General features: G+C 32.1%; 1 long non-coding RNA gene across 1 annotated transcript in view; it reads left to right on the top strand.

Annotated features, from left to right (window-relative positions):
- The first annotated feature begins 227 nt into the window (after nt 1–227).
- Nucleotides 228–18,628, top strand: part of LOC141570377 (uncharacterized) — a 42,118-nt gene continuing 23,717 nt past the window's right edge. Inside the window, exon 1 of the long non-coding RNA XR_012494381.1 lies at nt 228–415. This is a non-coding gene — a long non-coding RNA (uncharacterized LOC141570377). The remainder of the gene's footprint in view (nt 416–18,628) is intronic.

The following is an 18,628-nucleotide window of genomic DNA, read 5'->3' as shown; positions in this document are numbered from 1 at the left end:
GCAAAATTTGGGAGGAAAGACTCTAAAGAAGAGTGAGTCATGAAGGTGTGAGTCAACAGTCTGTTGCCATTTGTTTTTTTTCCTCAAATTATTCACCAATTCTGGGCATGAGGCAAGAGTCTCAGAATCTGGGCAATGAGCCCAAGAGGAGGGATTGTACTAAGAGGTAGAAAACAACAGCATAGCTTTGGTAATGTCACAGAGCTCAGAGATAAAAATGAGAGTCAGGATCTTGGTGGAAAGGAGAAGAGGACATGTAAGCCCAATTCTCATCTGATCTTCCCTTCAAGATTTCTGCTGAGTTCTGAAACTCTATGATACACAAAGCTATGAAGACAAACAGAACATCTTAAAAGAGAACAAAGCAAAAATGCTGGAAGTCTTGTGGTGCTAGACAGACAAGGGATAGATTTCAGTAAGTTTTTGTAGATATTCTTTATCAAATTGTGAAAGTTTCCCTCCACTCCTAGATTTATGAGAATTTTTATAGTGAATGGATATTGAATTTTGTCAAATGCTATTTCTATATGAATTGATATAATTATACATTTTTTTCTTCCCTTTGCCTGTTTATATGGCAGATTACATTGATTTTTGAATCTTGAACTAGACTTGCATCTCTGGAATAAACGCCATTGGTCATGGTATACTAATGTCACTTTTTCTATATTACCATATACTATACAATAATGATTTATATATTATATATTATATAATTAACACTGAATTATATATAATACATATATTATATATTACTGAATTCAATATATTAATACCTTGTTGAGGGTTTTACATCTGTATTATACAGGAACATTGGTCTGTAGTTTTCTTTCTTGTATTGTTTTTGTCTGGTTTTGATATCAGGGTAATACTAGTCTCATAAAATGTGTTGTAAATTATTCCCTTCTCTTGGATTTTTCTGGAAGAGATTTGATGTTAATTCTGCTTTAAATTTTTGAAGAATTACCAGTGAAACTAACTCAACCTGCGGAATTCTTTTTAAGGAGTTTTTAATTATAACTAATTTATTTAATAGTTATGGTGCTATTCAAAGTTTCTTTTTTTTATGCTACTGAGGAAATTGGTCTATTTCATCTAAATTGACAAATTAGGTGTACAGAGTTGTTTTCAGTATTCCCTCATTACCTTTTTGATGTTTGCAGTGCCTATAATGATATCCTCTGTTTCATTCCTGATATTGATACTTTGTATCTTCCATTTCTTTCTTTCTCAGTCTTGCTGGAAGTTTATACATTTTATTGATATTTTTAAAGAATCAGACATTTGTTTCTCATTTTTTTAAAATTTTGCTTTCTTGTTTTCAAATTTGTTTGATTGATATCTGCACTTTATCACTCCCTTGTTCTTTATCTGTTTTCTTAAAGTGAGATTTAGATTACAGATTTGAGACATATCTTCTTGTATAATATATGCATTTAGTGCTATAAATTTTCCTTTCAGACAGTTCAGTATAAACAGGCAAGAGTTATTTCATTTGTACTCAAAAATTTTCAAAGCAACTCTTTCAACAAATAAACATCAGCATTCTAACTCTAAAATTGCTATTATTACAATTTTAGACATAAAATAAAACTTGGAAATAGTTTAACTGATACAACTGCCATTTAAGTACATTCAATAAATCAAAATATGAAAGAATCCCTGCTATGTTCAGGACACTCTTGAACATGTTATAGTGAATAATAAATTATTTCTACCTTTAAAAATTGTATTAACTCCTGTTTGTTCTACCTCCAAATTACGTTTATTCATTTCTCTTTTTATCCATTTCTCTATTAACATCACTTATGTAAAAATCAGCAATAGCTTTCTAATGTGTTCCACTGCTTCCTTAAATTTATTCCCCATACATCAGGAAAAGTGTTCTTTTTAAAAAGGTGTGGGGGCGGGATTGGGGAGAAAGCAATTTGAATTATGTCACTTCTTTGCCTTAATCTTGCCAATGATTTTGTATTGCATTTAAAATAAAATCCAACCACCATCCTAGGACCTAAAGAGGCACCCGTAATCTGGGTCTTGCCTTCCTCTCAGAATTAATCTCTTAACATTTTCCCTGTTTCTCACATGGAAAGTCCTCTCACTGGTCCTTTTAATCTGCTCTTCCCTGCCTGGAACATGCTGACCTCTAATATTTGCTTGTCTGGAAACTTCTTCCATCCAGGGCTCATCTCACTTCAAATCTATCTATCATTTGTCACAGGATAGAAAATGCTATACAAAGCAAAACACTTAAATCATGCCAATTCTGCTTTGCTAAATTCTAAGAAAAGATGATAAAAGTAAAGCCATAGGTCATAATTAGTTGATCTGCTATCTGGGGAGAAGGGGGGAGCACATAATTGGAATCAGAAGAGGTGATAATTCTATTTATGCCTTTCCTTATTGTGGAATCTTGACTAAGTGGCTTAGGCAATAAGATACTTAGTTTCATTATTAAAAACATAAAACAAAATAAAATGAAATAGCACTAACAAAATGCACAGCACAAGACTACTGTGGAGATTAAAGATGTTTTATTGGTTTAAAAAATCTAACAGAAGATAGAATGAGTGACCAAACAGGCACGTGGTAATAGTTTCACAGATGTAATATACTAGACTTCTAGTAGAAGACAAAAATCAATGAAATATTTACCTCATTTTATAATAGCTGAATGATTACCTGTGAAATAAATTACAACATATATTTGTATATCATTTTGTTATAAATATTGCAAAAAGTAAAAGGGAGTAAATGAAGGTAAGAGAGAGAGAGGTACAGAGACATATATAGAGAAAAAAAGGCAGAAAGATAATAGGAGACATTTCCAAGTATTTTCTTGGGATAGACAGGTAAAGATAACGTATATAATAGATACTCAATAAATATATAGTGTTAAAATAAGATTTTATTTTATTCTCATATTATTAGCAAAACCTCTCTTTTCTTAGTAAACATAGGTACTTAAAAAACAAAAACAAAAACAAAAAAAACTGTATTGTCAGTTACTAATGAATGTATACTCATGTCCTTTTGAATTGTCCAGGAAAAAAATCAGATTTGTATTTCAAATCATACATTTTGAAAACAAGCTATAACTGAATTCTACTTTTGAAAGAACAAAAATAATGGTAATATTGTGATTGGATATCTGTGTTTATGTTTTCTAATAGGAAACATAAGCATTCTTTTGCTATCTTTCTTTAACTTTGTAATGATAGCAATTGATATTGAGCAAACTGCATGTTTAAAAGCAATAGATTTTCAACAATGCATTATGCCATAATTTAAAAAGATATGATTTTATCATTAAATAAGCTAAATCTGTACTCTTTCAATGTAAGGGTATATTTTTTTTTCTGAATTTGTTTTTATTTTGGTTAATAGGGCTACATAAAATGAATTCTGTCCACTGAAGATGATATTGAGGGACTATGGCCACATTCATTCTCATCATGCTTATTTAGAATTATGTAAGCAATACCACTTAATTTTACACAATTCAAGATCAGCATCATGTTCCTCACTTGAATCTCAATATGATCAGATAAAAAATTGTGTAATAATATTCAGCTACGAAACTAGTGGTTTTTCCTGGAAATAATTGGACTATTTGGGGAGTTAAAACTCTGAGATAAATTTTATGCATCTCAAGATGTAATTATATATTCTCAAAGATCACATAAACTATGCACACACAAAAGTTATTCTACATATTTGTTATTTCTATTATTTTAGCAGTCATACAGTGAATTGGTAACATGCAGAAACAAGATTATAACTTTTATTGTATTTTTCTTCTAATTCTATTGGCTTATACTTTCCAGCTGATGTTTGAAAGATAGTGATAAAGCAGCCATAATTGCTATTTGTGATGGTGATTTTTCTGGTACTATACTATCAAGTATTATATTTAATAATTAGTGTCCAGAGGCCATTAAAATGGAAAAGTGTCTAATGTTTTAGAAGGGAAACAAATAAAGTAACTCTCTCGCTATTTCCACCTTTAGTCCAGTGCTTTGTGTTTTTAAACTGAGGGCCCTGTGTTATATTTCATATACTTTACCAACAGAGCCATAGAACCATCCGGGAGGAAGTTAGGAGAGAAGGCAGTGCCTCAGGACAAAACCCCGGAGAGAAAACACAGATAACTCCTTTCAATATGTCCCAAATATGACCATCCTATTCTTTAGAAGTTCATAGTTCATTTTGAGATTACACTGCCTGGTAAATTCATCAGACAAAAACGTCATTGTATACTGAGGGTGCCAAAATATATATATATATATATATATATATATATATATATATATATATACACAACGTCATTGTATACTGGGGGTGCCAACATCATATATATATATATATATATATATATATATATATATATATATATACATTTTAAGAGATGTTATCTGTGTATTACTTTTCAAAGTTGAATTGAATTACAGTAGCAATGTGTAGTATGACGTGCCCTCAAAAGATGGCATCAATCAAATGAATGCTAGTGTCACCATGCAACAGGCAGTATAGTCAAAGAAAATAGCACAAGCATGGTTGTTGCTCGAGGAACGCAAGACCATTTTGAAGTGGTATTTGAAATCCGAGAACATTGTTGAAACAGTAGTTCGCCATAATAAGAAGTGTATGGACACTGATGGTAACTACTGTGAGCATCTCTTGTAATTGCAGAAGTCAAACGTGACTTTTATTCATCTTTTGTTGTCAGTATACATTGAATATTACAGTTTTAACACAGTTTTTTCCTCTCTTAAAATGTGTACACATTTTTTTGGCACCCTCTGTATTATCCTCGTGTCTGCATCTGTGGATCCCTGCTCTCTGCAGCCCGATGAGCATCAATTTAAGAAACATCTCGGTGCCTTCTGTTCAGCACAGGCTTCCTTCCAATAATTCATTTCTGATTTTAACAGGTGCCTTCTGGAGACAATGTTTAGTCCAGAAGATGGGACTTCTTTATTTGAAAAGCTGTTTTTAGCCAATTGGCAAAATGTTTTAAAACTATCCCTCAAAGATGGCCACACAGGTGGCCACCTACTTCATTTATGGAGTACTTCTCGGGCAGAAAAGTAAGTTCTCTCAACAGAGGTAAGGGGGGTTTATATATCTCATGAATGCTTGAATCAGGCTATGAATTCTAATTTTTTTCTTTTACGATTTTCTGTTTATTCTTAAACCAAAGTAAATGCTGAGTAGATATTATACATAGCTAAATATTAAAATGAGATACTAGATTTTGGAACTGTTTTAAGTGACAAAAGACTATATACATGATATTCCTTTAGTCACAATGAAGCTGAAAAATAAGAAAACAAAGCAAGTCTATATAAGAGTTTGAATATTTATTAGAAGTCTGTGTTAACTAATGTTGAACAAATCATCATAAAGAAAAAGGGGACATCTGTGGAAAATAATCTGTGAAAAATATTTATGTACAAGGCAAGACTATTCCATTAATGTTGACACTGCAGCTTAACAGAGTGTGTATGAATTTGTTTCCAGTATTTGATAAGGATAAATATTCTTTAGCCTCAATTTTGATGTGACCAGGATATTTCTCCTATCTTAATTATGATTATGATCTGGTTCTATAGTGTCAACAAAATAACCATTTTTGGGATTTTGCCCGTTGTTCTATTTCCCAGACATCACTGTAAATCTCCCTCTGCAGCCATCTCATTGTTTGGAATGTGAGTGCCCTGTCATTCCTACATCTTGACTACAAAACCTTATTCTCCTAAATTAGAAAATAAACACTTTTAGCTATAAAACACTGAAATGCTTTAACAGTAAACATAATTATAATTAATGTGTTATCATTTTAGTCCTGTAATGATGAACTAGGTGATTTAAAAATACATATTATCAGTAGAAAAACTCACAATATAAAACTGAGAATTTAAAATAAATGATCTACTCTCAAATCGCAAAATTTTGCAAGAAAGTTTCATTCCCTTTTAGGAATTGAATGTTTACTGCTAAAGTGAAATTCTTACTATTGTGAATCTCACCCAACATCATTTTCTGAAAAGTAAAACTCCAAATGACATAAAATTTTAGCACAAAGTTGATGCTTTTGGAGATATACTTAAAAACATAAGGAATGAAAATTATAAAAAGCTATCATGCCTTAGGTCCTTACTCTATTTCAAGCACTGCTCTAAGAACCTACCCGCATTGTTTTTTAATTCTCCTTTAAAAATTGGCCATGTATATTATTAATATACTAGGACAAATGAGGAAACAGAGGAAAACAAATGATTGAATATTCAAGTGAGTGAATACAATATCATGTTGTAAATGTAATAATCCAAATATCACCAGTTTCATACGGCTCAATCTAACACAGTAACAAAGTTCGCTCAGGCTGCAAGTGGCACAGTCAGGAGGCAGACACGGGTGGCCTGGCTCCTGACCAGGGCCAGCTCTTATATTTTGCTTTGAATACATTTCCACAAACATTCACTGAATCTCTTCAAGTCATAGGAAACAATAGGGCAGTTATTTAGACTTGGATCATGTAGATGTTCATTGAAATTTGGCTGTGCCAAGGGCATTTAGGAAAATTATTATACTTCTCACCCTCAACATTATCAACCATAAATTGAGAATGAGACATGCCTATTTTGTAGAGTTCTGGTAACAATTAAAATTATTTTATAGATAATATAGAAGAAAGAGTTAAAGAAATTAAGTTCATTTTATAATGAGGCTAGTATAATCATAATACCAGATAATTAAAATGCAAAGAAAAAAATTATAAACCCACTTCATCTTTGAACTTAATTCAAAAGTCATAAATAAAATTAACATTTAATTAATTATAAATTAAATACATAAAATAGTAATTAAAATATTAAATATTAGCTGACTAAATCCAGCAATATTCTCAAAAATATTATATCAGGATGATGTAGCTTTATCTTTAAAATGCAAGGACACCTGAACATCAGAATGAATCTACTGATATTGTACCATTAATAGTGGTACATTAATAAGTACCACATTTACATTAATAAGTAAAAGGTAAATCATATGACTACTGTAATAAATGTGGAAAAAATATTTCTATAACTATCCCAATAGCGATGGGAAAATAATTTTATATTTTATATTATGATTAAAAATTTTTTAAATTAAAGTATAAATTAAAATTGTTAACTTGGTAAGAGTATTTCCGAAAAAAAAAAACACATAGAAAATATAATATGTCCAGAATCATAACTACTATTTAGCAAAGTGCTGTTATCCTCAAGGACCAAATGATTTGGAACCTCCATAGATATCTATATATTCAACACATTTTTATTACTGATAAAATAATTTTCCAAGGTTGTTAGAAATAAAATCAACTCATAAAATTTTATAGTACCTCTCTATATCAGAAATAACCAGGTAGAAAATAATATTTAAAATATCAGCTATAGAGATCTTAAAAGATCCTAAACTCTAAAAGGACATGAAATATCATGAAAATAACATAGAGGCATTTATAGTATTACAAAGAGGCAAAAATAATAATCCAGAGATTTATTGTCCAACTTATGCAATGTTTAGTGCAATCACATTCAACATTGCAGATTGATATTTTTAAGGATATCAATAGTTATTACAACATTTATTTTTAAAAATCCACTAATAGCTAATTTAACCTTAAGAAATAAAAATCTTAAGAAAAAAAAAAAGAGTAACAGGAGGAATTTATCTACCAAACATTAAAACATACTACAGAGCCATGATAATAAACATTGTATAATATTGGCACACAACGGGAAATTATCTAATGGAAAAAAGTACCTGAAAGAATGGTCTTTAATGTGTATAAAAATGACCCAACAATTCAATGGTGAATGTATAAACTGCTCAGGATATGGTGTTTGAAAATCTGACTTGTTCATTATATGGAGACAAGGCTGAATTCCTATCTAATACCACCTATAAGAGTACAATGTAGAAGTATCAAAAACCTAAATTGAAAGACAAAATTATAATGTTTATTGAAAAATGAATACAAAAAATATCTAGAGTCCAGATCAGAATTTTTATCAAAATTTTCAAATATAGACATCATTAGAAAATAGACCAATTTATTTAAATCATCATTAAGTATTTAATGATGATTTAATTAAAACACCAACACCAAAATCATGCAGAGAAGATGATAGGAGAAATTACTTTCAATGTTATATATATATATATATATATATATATATATATATATATATATATATACACATACATATATATATATAACATATGTATATATATGTATATATATATAACATTGAAAGTAATGTATATATATGTATATATATATATATAACATATATATATATATATATATATATTTATTCTGTTTATAGTATATAAAGGATATTTTCCCAATCAAAAGAAAAAGAGGGCATTTTCAGTAGGAAACACAGGACAGAGTTATACAAAGGTGAGTACAGAAGAGGATCCCTTTACAAAAAACTAGTACTATATAGAAATGTTAAAAATTATTATTCAGAGAAATGAATGTTAAATGATTGAATCACATGAGATATCATTTTACTCCTATTGGACTTACTGAAGCAAAGATACTGTAATGCCTACCTTTGGCAGGATGAAACGCTACAGGAACCATCATAATCTGCAGCTCACGGATACTGGACAGCCATTTTGAAGAGCAATCCGGACCTACTTGATCAAATTAAATATAAGCTTATACTATGGCCCAGCAATTCTTTACCAAGGCATATTTCTCATGAAAAAAATTATAGCACCTTAAGAGATGTACAAGATGTTTATTACATAATTGCAGCTCACCTCACATTGAAATGGGACCATGTGACTTATTCTAACCATAGGAATGTAGGGAAATTGCTGTACAACACTTATTGACCAGGCTTCTAAAGTGTATATGAGATCCTCCACTTGCTGTTTCTTCCCTCATCTATAGGGCATATGCAGAAGTTCCAGTGAGATATATGAAGATCTACTAGGTATAATGAGCCTGCTAGAGGACTTTAAGACTTCCTAGATGAAATCACCACTACTGAGTATAAGGCCACTCACTAACAGTCACCTGGCCTGTGGTGTGAGTTAGTTACCATCTGAGCCAAAAAGTTTAAGAGGTTATTGTTACCCTTGAGTAGTCTACCTAACAAATATGGAGGAGAAAGAGAAAACCATGTAAAAAATAGTGTGAAAAAGGCATAAATGTTAAATGAATATACTATTATGCAGATAAACACACAGAGCAGAGAAAATTTGGACTACAAGAACCAAATAACAAATACAAACTTGATGATATTCGAGTCATTGCTTAAAGAATGATTAGGCTTTGGAGTTCTTGTCTCTACAAAACGTTTTAGTTCGACATAACAGGATTGTATAGGATACAAAGTATGCAATTTCCTAGTACAGGGATATATAACAAGTATAGTAATATTGGTGTGCAAAATTGGGATAAGTTCAATATAATAAAAACATGTGGCTGGAAAATAGGGTTTGTGCTGATAATCGCAAAAGTACTAAAATATTATTTTTAATTCTTTGCCATTGCCTTGGTTATCTATTGCTGTAAAACAAACTATACTAAAATTTAACACAACCATATTATTTTGTCTACAGTTTAGTCAGTCAGGAATTTGGTAAGAACTTAGCATGTTTGTTCATATATGATCAACATGGGGTCATTGGAACAGCTTAGACTGCAGGATGCAGTTTCAAGGTATCCTCTTTATTCATATACCTGGAGACTTCATGATCTCTCTCTCCCTCACAGCGTACCTCCTCCAGGGTCTCTTCATGTTCCTTGGGCTTCTCAAAGTATGGTAGTTCACACTTTTGTACATAGCAACTTGATTTCAAGAATCAAAAAAATGTGAAGGTACAGGCCAGTTAAGGGCTTCATCACAAAGCAGTACAGAATCAAGTCCACCTTATTTGTTGGGTTAAAGCTGTATTATTAATACATGCCAATTTCAAGGGCATAAAGAGACTGCTTCTTGGTGGGAGAGAGCCAAGGTCATATTGCAGAAGAGCATGTATAGTGAGGGATAATGTTGTATAAACATTTCTGATAAATAGCCATGGCCATTAATGAAGAAGATGCTAAAGATTTTTGAAGATATGTAAACATCATAATACTTATGTTTTAAGAGTAAAATATCTGGTCATTTGTGACAAAGACACTAAAGGCAAAATTTATAAATAGGCAGGGACGAGGAAAGAAAGAAGGAAGGAAGGTAAATTAAGAGGCTGTCACAATATATTCCAAGTGTAGTGTGATGAAGGTCTAGGTTAGGGCAAAGACTTCAGGGGTGAAAAAGTGTGACTATGGGACTTAGAGTGCAAAACAAAACAAAACATAATTTTTTGATAGCCTAAATGTAAAAAAGTTGAGAGGTTAGATAACTTAAATTGTATTTTATAATCTGGATGATTAAAAGAGTGGCAGTACAGTTGATTGATGTAGAGACACTTGGGAAAGAACAAGTTTGAAGTTTGTTGAATATGAAGTACTATTTGAACAAAATATGTTGCTGTCAAATTGTGCAATTTGAAGCGTAGGTCCTAAGCTCCTAACCAGAGACTCTGAGATGAAAGTCATCTGTAAGGAGGTGACTAGATAAAATCACACATGGGTAGAATAATGAGGGAAAAAAAACAAGACCTAGAAACAAAACAACTAACCTAACTTGTTTAGCTTCTGCTTTGGATGTAGGCATGGAGTTCTTTAGGTCATACTAATGTTGATGAATTTAGATATCCATCAGTTCTTGGTTATGTAAAGTGTTTTATTTCTAATATACATGCCAGAGACATTTTTATGTGAAGCTATTTCTAAATGTTCTCAAATAAAATTGCACTTACCTTTCAAAGGTTATTATTTCTGAATCCAAGGACTTCTTTTACTTTAGAAGATTGATATTGGAACATCATTATATTGATTTTTAAAAAACTAATTAATGTACTATTATATTTGAGTTACAATATTAACTGAAAATAAAGCAAATTTAAAAAGAAACTGCCTGGATGGTGAACACACAGTGCAATATACAAATGATGTATTGCATAGTTGTGCACTTGAAACCTACATAATTTTATTAACCAATGTCACCTGAATAAATTTAATGAAATTGAAAAAAAAAAAAAAATAGCAACTCACTGGCAAGAACAGAGGTGAGCGCCCAGGATTTTGTGTCTTATGATTCATGAAAACCCAGAAAAACAAATCATCAAAATTTATCCTGAAAGTCATAAGTGATAAGCTTTTGAAGATTTTTATATGGAAAGATGTCAAGGTTTCAACTCCATTTCATGAATCAAGAAAATCCATTTACTATCCACTTGCATTATATAGCTTTTGTTCATGTAACTATTAGCATTGGCTTTTTCCTCCCTTTTTTGGGGGGAGGTTGTGGTTATTGACATGAAATTCACATAACATAAAATTAACTATTTTAAAATGAACAATTCATTGGCATTAACTACATTCACAATGTTGTGCAAGTATCATCTCTACCTATTTCTAAAACATTTTCATCACCCCAAATGTAGCCATTAAGCATCGCTCCCCATCCTCTCCTTTGCTCCCAACCCTTGGCAACCACCACTGTTCTTTCTGTATCTATGGAGATAGCTATTCTGGACATTTCACATAAATGGAATCGTATAACATGTGACCTTTGTGATTGGCTTCTTTCATTTAGAATAATGTTCATCTTCATTGTTTCATTGTATGGATATTCCACATCCCATTTATCCACTCATCTATCGAGGAACACTTGGTTTGTTCCCACCTATTTGTTACTGCAAATAATTCTGCTATGAATATTTGTATACCAGCAATTGTTTGAATGTTTTCCATTTTGCTTAGTTTTTTTAACAATTTTTTTTAAATATAGTTAACTTACAATATTATATTAGTTTCAGGTATACACCATAGTTATTCAACATTTGTATACCTAAAGAGTGATTGCCATGATAAGTCTAGCAACCATGTGACACCATAGCATGCTATCACAATATTATTGACTATATTCCCTATGCTGTACATTACATCCCCATGACTTATTTGTTTTATACCCAGAAATTTGAACCTCTTATTTCACTTCACCTTTTTCTCCCCCTTTTTAATTTTTCATTTACAGTTGACATTTAATATTATTTTATATAAACTTCAGGTGCACAACATAGTAGTTAGATATTTATATAGTTTAAGAAGTGATCCCACTGACTGGTCTAGTACCTACCTGGCACTGTACATAGTTATTACCATATTATTGACTATATTCCCATTGCTTTACTTTACATCTCCATGACTACTTTGTAATAATCAATTTGTACTTCTTAATCCCTTCCCATTTTACACTCAGCTCCAAATCCCCTCCCATCTGGCACCATCAAAATGTTCTCTGCATCTATGAGTTTGTTTCTCTTTATTTTGTTCTTTAGATTCCACTTATAAGTGAGATCATATGATATCTTTCTTTCTCTTTCTGATTTACCGCAATGGAGATGTGTTCAGGCTGACCCTATAGAGCCAGTTTCAGTTTATCAGGGATCTGGTGCCTGCCCAGTCTTCCCTTTGGGTGGGTCATCTGCAGAGGTAACTGGATGGTACTCTGGCATGGTCTGAAGCTGGCCATTGGCTATGCCAGTCCCAGGGCCTCCTGGGAGGAACCCTACCACAGGCCAAATTCAGCTGCAACCTGTGCCCTGCCCAGAGTCACCTGCCACGAGCCACAAAGCAATCCACAGATGCCTGCCACCTGCACTGGTCTTGGAGGTGTCTCAGAGGCCAAGTTTCAAACTGAGGTTGGCTGTCACTAGTGCCTGGCTTAGTGCTGAGACAGAGGTACAGGACATACTCAAGCCAGATGCTGCTTGTTTGGATTTTGTGAACCATTAAGAGACTTTAGAAAGTCCACAACTTGAGCCATGGCAGACGATTTGTACGGAAAAGTCACTGGAAATGGCTTGAGTGTGCCAAAAATTTGATGGGGCAGGGTCTCAGAATCACCAGGGTGGGGCAAACAGGGTTAGCCACTGATGGAGACTTAGATATGTTGGCCGCCTGTGTCTGCACACAAGGAGTGCAAGGGCTCGACAAAGATAAAATGGTTTCTACCAGCACGTCTATCTGGGAGAAAGCTTCCCCTCCAGCCCTCTCCTTGAATCCAGACAACTCAGTTCCTCCCCATATGTCCCTGACACCATTCAAGCTGCTGACCCATCACTGGAGCTCAAAGAAACTGAGTCTGTCAGTGAGCTAGTCCATGCAGAGGCCCTTTAAGAGAAATACCTGGGACTTCAGCCACTCTCCGTCTCATCGGCCACAATTTTCTCTGGTGTTTACAGCCAGAATTTATGGAGACTTCTGTCTCTGTCACTGGAACCCAGGGCTTGGAAGCCTGGTGTGTGGCAGGGACCCCTTGCTTCATTAGGGGGCACCTCTGCAGCTGACATATCCCTCCCAGTTTTTGATGGTCACATGAGGGTGTGGTACCAACCCATCCCACATCCCTGCCCCTCTTGCAAGTCTGGAGGTGGCTTCTTCTCTATGTCCTTATTGTAGGACTTCTGTTCAGTTCGACTTCAGGTGATTCTCAATGATAGTTTTCTGTAGTTTAGTCGTAATTTTGATGTAGTCCTGAGAAGATGCAAGCACAGCATTTATCTACTCTGCCTACTTGCCTGGGAATCAGCATATTAAAGAATTTCTCCCTAACATTTTTTTCCAAGCATTATTCTAATACCCTTGGAAGTCAGTTTATAGAAAAACAGTTGTGATAAAAACTAGCCAGTATTATGTAAAGTGAAACTTTAAAGCAGATACATTAAAGTATGGAATTCAATTTTTTTTCTTTTATTGGTCATGTTTGTTTTAAGAATTTTGATTATATCTTAGATGAATGCCTTTCTTAAGTATAGTCTATATGAAGTATTTTTGTCAATAGAATGGGAATTGTATATACAATGTGCAACCGATTTCTCTATATTTCAGAACTATGAATGAAAACAACCTTAAGTAAATACATATCTGTGGTTAAAAATGTTGTCTCAGAATTTCTGTGAGTTGCAGATTTTAATGTTAAAAATACATAATTTGCATTCTACATCAGGGGATTTGGTTGTAGTAAGGAAACATGGAAAGGTATGTGTGAAGTCATTATGGCAGGTACATTGATAAAATGTGATCACATAAGGCCATTTCAATTATGCAAAGAAAAACATTAATTTAGGTAAAAACATTGCACTTATATTGTTAATAAAGCATGGTTTACCAAATAGTAATTCTGGTTCAAGATGACAAATTGAACATGTGAATGTTCCTTCCAAAATGTAAACATGGAAACAAATTAATCCCAGCATGGGAAGTAAAACCAATGCCACTAGCAAGAAATGAGAATTCTCTTCTATACAGTAAGCTGTTCCATGCACTCCCCAATCTGCAGTGCCCTGCCCTTCTTTCCCTTGCCAAAACACTGGAGCCAGGAATCCTCTAATAAAAATGTACATTTCCAGACATTCTCTAAAGACTCTTGAAGTTAATCATCTAAGGAAGTACTGTGTTCCCCATTTTACTGTGGTATTCAAATTATAGAACTGTTTAGTCAAAATTTACAACGCATATGATAGAATCAAACAGCTAGAAGAAAGACCACAAACTCAATAAATAGTCTTAACTGTCAAGGCAAAAGAATAAATCAGAAAATGGGAGAAAATTCTAAAATAATTATAATTAGTAATTAATGTCCTCAGACACTTTCAAGTAGCCAATATATCTGGAAATGGAAAGGTCTTCTGAGAAAAAGAAATATTGTAGCTTTGGAAACTAAAAATATGATTTTTAAAATCAAGATAGTAACATTGAGCATATAATATATACTCTTATGTGTCTGAATTTTTTCACTTAGCAGGATATATTTTAAATACCTCACTATAGTAGCATATATCAGTAGTTCAATATTTAATTTTTAACATATTTCATTTACTATACCATGATATGTTTTTTTATTCACCTGTTGATGGATATTTGAGTTCATCCCAGTTTTCAGGTCTTGTAAATAAATTAATAGAGCTGCTAGAAAAATTATTTTGAAAGACATTTTCTGGATTGATACTTTAATTTGTCTTAGATATTCATTCCTCTTAGGAGTGGAATTGTTGACTCATATGAAGTTCATATTAAATTATATAAGTAACTACCAAAATATTTACAAAAAATATGAGTCTCAGATGCTCCATAGCTTTACCAATGCTTGCTATCATCAATCCTTTTAAATTTTACGAAATCTACTAAGTATTTAGAGATACCTCTTTTTAGTTTTAATTTGCATTTCTCTAAAGACTCTTGAAGTTAATCATCTTTTCCGTGTTTAATGGGACTTTTATATCTTCTTTTATAAAGTATATGTAGAAATCTTTATCCATTCATAATTTAGTCATATGTCTTTCCTTATTGAGTTGTAAGAGTTATTAAATTTGAATTCAAATGTTTTGATTTATATATACATTAATCAATATTAAATATATAATGAATATTAAATATATAATATTACATATTATAGTACATGAAAACAAAATGTGAAGTATATATGCATGTTTCATACCAAAGGTATCTTACAAACAAAATACTTTTTTAGTTTGATTAAGTTCAATGTAACATTTTTTTGCTTTTATGATTAGTGTTTTTTGGTGTTCTGTTTATGAAATATATGTTTATCATAAGTCATATATATTCCCTCTTATGAGATTTATAATGTTGGCATTATGTTTAGGTGTATAACCCACATTAGGTTAATTTCTGTGTATGGTCTTAAATATGAGTCGAAGCTTATTTTTCCCATATCAGTATTCAGATATTTTAGCAATGAGTTTTTAAAAGACTACCCTTTCCATATTTAATTCCTTTGGTTAAGTTTGGCAAAAATCAATTGAGAATATTGATGAGCACCTACTTCTGAACTCTTTTTTCTGTTTCATTCTTTTATACGTCTATGAGGTGTGATTAAAAAAATACAGTGAATGTTTAAATTAAAAAAAAATGTATTACAGTAAAACACACATTACCATTAACCCCCCTCAAAATACTCCCCCTTGCTTCGAACACATTTATCCCATCATTCTTGTCACTTTCTGAAGCAGTTCTGGAAGTCCTCTTTTGTGAGTGTCTTTAGTTGTACGTCATGGTGGCCTCGATGTCCTGAATCAATTCAAAACGTTTTCCTTTTATGGTCATTTTGACATTGGAGAAGAGCCAGAAGTTGCATGGTGCCAGATCTGGTGAATAAGGTGGAAGAGGACACACTGTAATGTTTTTATTTGACAGAAATTGCCATACCAGAATCAGTGTGTGACATAGAAAGTTGTCATGATGGAGGACAAAGTCAAGACACTCGTGAAAGATGATTTCCAGAACTGCTTCAGAAAGTGGCAAGAATGATGGGATAAGTGTGTTCAAAGTGAGGGGACATGTTTTGAGGGGGATTTATGGTAATATGTCTTTTACTGTAATATTTTTTTTAATTTAAATGTCCACTGCATTTTTTGATCATACCTCGTATAATGTTAATTGTGATCTTTTCTTTCTTGTTGGTTAGTCTAGCTAGAATTTTATACAGTTCAATGATTTTTCAAAGAAATTGTTTTTACTTTCACTAATATTTTCTGTCCATTTCTTCTTTAATTAACTTTCAATTCTATGGTTTTATTTACTCCATTGAGTTTAGTTTTTGTTTTTTTTTTTTTTTTACTTTTAGTGTTATTTTTCTTAATTCTTAAGGAAAAAGTTTAAATAATTTCAATTAATTTTTCCTGTTTAATGCGTTTAATGCTATACATTTTCTTTTTAGTACTACTTCAGCAACAGCCCATGAATTGTGATGATAGTGTTTTTATTAATATTTATTCAAATTTTTAAGTAGGAAAGTCAAGCCAAAAGAATACTTTGAGACATTAGAACAATCAGAAACAGACACAGATGCATGACAAAAAAGAACATGGAACTCAGAGCACAAAATTTCAGTAGGGATTCTAATAGAAGTTTCCAAATGGAATAGGAAATGAAATTGAGGGTAGAAAATAAAGAACTAATTTTTGCAACACATAGTCTAGAGGTGAATCACTTGAATAAAGAAGGGAGGAAAACAAAGCTATCAGAATAGTATTCCAGATGAAATTCTAGGTAAAGCTATTGAAGGCAGAAAAGAGATTGACAATGGATTCCTTTATAAAGGAAAAGAGAGTTGTGTTCTTGCTTTTTTAACAACTTCAATGCTTATTTTTATTCACTTACATTGCTATCATTTTATCTATTCAGCATTCAATCTTGCATGTCAGATCTTGCTTAATTTTTCTTCTTTGAGGATATCCTCTAGAAGTTGCTTTAATATTTTTGTCTAAAAATACATTCTATCCTTTAAGGTTTCCTTAAAGTGGGTTCTGAGGACACTGGGAATCCCTGAGATTATTTTAGAGATCTTTCTCAATATTTCCTCACATTTTCATGCCTTTCTTATTATGTCAGCATTTGCACTAATAGTACAAAGGCAATGATGGGATGCCTTGGCAAAAATCAAGGCATGAACCAAATTGTTCCAGAAGCCATTGTATTCTTCAACATTACATACTGAATAAATATTAAATGCTAGATTCACTTTAAAATGTCCTTGATGAAGTAATAATGATAAGCCCCAACTTTCCCTTGAAACTGAAAAAAAAATTGGTAATAATATGTTAAAAATAGGCATTAACCAACAAGGGTAAAGAAAACAGAAGAGGATAAAATAGCAATAAAACTTTGAGATTTAAAAAGTAGATATATAGTAACTCCCTTAGAAACGAGTTTTCAATCTTTCCCTTTCTTTCATGGCCTTGACAGTTTTGAAGATAACTGGTCAGTTTATTTTGTAGAATGTCCCTCAGTTTTGATTTGTGTGCAGTTTTCTCATGGTTAGAATGGGATTATTCATCTTGAGCAAGAACTCTAGAGATAACATGCCCTTCTCAGTGTATAAATACATGATATTGATATGTTCTATTATTAGTAATGTCAAATTTGACCACTTGGATAAGGTGTTGTCTTACAGATTTATCTATATAGTTTATTTTTCCTATGTATTTAATAATTATCCTGTGAGAAGATTCTTTGATACTATGTAAATGACTAATTTCTCATCATACTTTTACCAGCTAGTTTTACCATGCAATGATTAAATTTTTCCTGTAAAAATTATTACTATGATATTGTCTAATGATGATTTTCTATTTTTAATTATTTCTACATTTGTTAATTAGAATCTTATCATAAAGCAGATCTATCTCTACTCCACAAAATATTTATTGATTGACTCAATTTTTTAATATTAACGTGTGAAGTTAAGTTTAATTACTTTTTTCTATGGGTTCCATTTGACTATATTTATTTTGTTGCTAAAATTGTCCCAGGTTTAGTCATTTGTAACTCCTTCATATTATCTCCTGTGTCCTTTAGACATGGCTTCATCATTTTTGGAACACATCGTTCCTTCCTGGCACTATAAGCTATTTTAATCTCATCTTGTATGTGTCTCTGACCCAGCCCTGGAGTCAAGTAATTTTTCCAAAGACTCCT

This window comes from Rhinolophus sinicus, linkage group LG03 (assembly GCF_036562045.2).
Source record: "Rhinolophus sinicus isolate RSC01 linkage group LG03, ASM3656204v1, whole genome shotgun sequence".
In the NCBI taxonomy this organism is placed as follows: domain Eukaryota; kingdom Metazoa; phylum Chordata; class Mammalia; order Chiroptera; family Rhinolophidae; genus Rhinolophus; species Rhinolophus sinicus.
The sequence above is the reverse complement of the archived record's forward strand: the minus strand, read 5'-3'. Positions and strand labels throughout refer to the sequence as shown.